The sequence below is a fragment of the Coenobita brevimanus genome, chromosome 87 (genome assembly GCF_032717465.1).
Source record: "Coenobita brevimanus isolate Jiangsu-jjx chromosome 87, ASM3271746v2, whole genome shotgun sequence".
In the NCBI taxonomy this organism is placed as follows: Eukaryota; Metazoa; Arthropoda; class Malacostraca; order Decapoda; family Coenobitidae; genus Coenobita; species Coenobita brevimanus.
The window spans coordinates 24,001,362-24,002,699 of record NC_137040.1 but is presented as its reverse complement, the minus strand read 5'-3'; positions in this window follow the sequence as shown (position 1 = coordinate 24,002,699).

Sequence of the window (1,338 nt, the reverse complement as noted above, 5' to 3'; positions counted from 1 at the left end):
AATAAAGTTTTTCGCGCTATGCGACTGCAAGACGGGGTTCATCCTAGACTTTACACTGCCAGCAATGTGGACTTGGAGAAGACTGACCCCCTTGGATTCTCTGGTTCTGTGGTGAAAGTGCTTTTGGAAAAGTACTTTGGCGGGAATCATGTCCTGTATACGGACAATTATTATACAGCTCCCAAACTCGCCAAGTACCTTTCAGAACACGGCGTCGGATCCTGTAGCACTGTCCGTAGCAATAGGGCACACTACCCTGCCTTCCCCGAGGCTGAAAGATCAAAGCGGGGAGACGTGCACCTGAAGAAAACTGACAAAATGCTGGCGATCAGGTGGCACGATAAGAGAATTGTCAATGTGCTCACCAAAGTTCACAAGGGGGAAATGCAAGCCACAGGGAAGGTCGACAGAAGGACTGGCGATCCTGTGATGAAGCCTGATGCAGTAATTGACTACAACGTCAATATGCGGCTGGTGGACAAGTCTGACATGATGATCGGAGAGATAGACTGCCTGAGGAGGAACTGTCGCTGGTACAGGAAGGTGTTCTTGCACTTGCTTGATATGTACATGCTGAACGGCTTCATCCTGTATAAGATCAAGAACAGGAAGCCAACAAACTACTCTCTCCGGCGTTTTTCTAAGACTTGCGTGTACCAGCTGCTTCAGCGTTTTGGGCAGGTACTGCCATCAGGTCCCAGGCGCCACCCACACACACCTCCAGACTGCCTACAGTGTCAGGACTACCTTCAGCGACACCGCCTGGAGCCACTGCCTGCCACTGCCAAGAGGGGAAAAGCACTCAGGAGGTGTCATGTGTGCAGCCACACTACCAGGCAGGACAGAACATTTAGGCGCACCTCCTTGCAGTGCAAAGAGTGCCAAATTCCCCTCTGTGCTTACCCGTGTTTCTTTGACTACCACAGCCTGACTAGATATTGAAAATAAGGGTAAGAATCTTGAAAACAATACTGAGAGTGACAGTGATACTAGTGTTTAGTTTTCTTTTAAGTACTGACAGTGACAGTCTGATGAGTGTAAATTAGTGTATGTAGTTGTAAAAGCAGTGACAGTGATTTCAGTGTAAATAATTGTACATAGTAATAATATAAGTATTGAGAGTGACAGTCACTCCAGTGTAAGAAGTTGAAAGTATATGTTTCTATTCTATGTTCTGACAGTGACAGTTTGTTGTGTAGAAAATATTGTTTTTATAACAAATGACAGTGACACTGATGAATAAGGCAAAAAACTGACGGCTAGAGTGAAAGTGAGCGATAGAAATGAAGTGCGAGTGGCCGACAGGAGTGAGAATAAAGTGCCTGCCGTAAGGCTGAA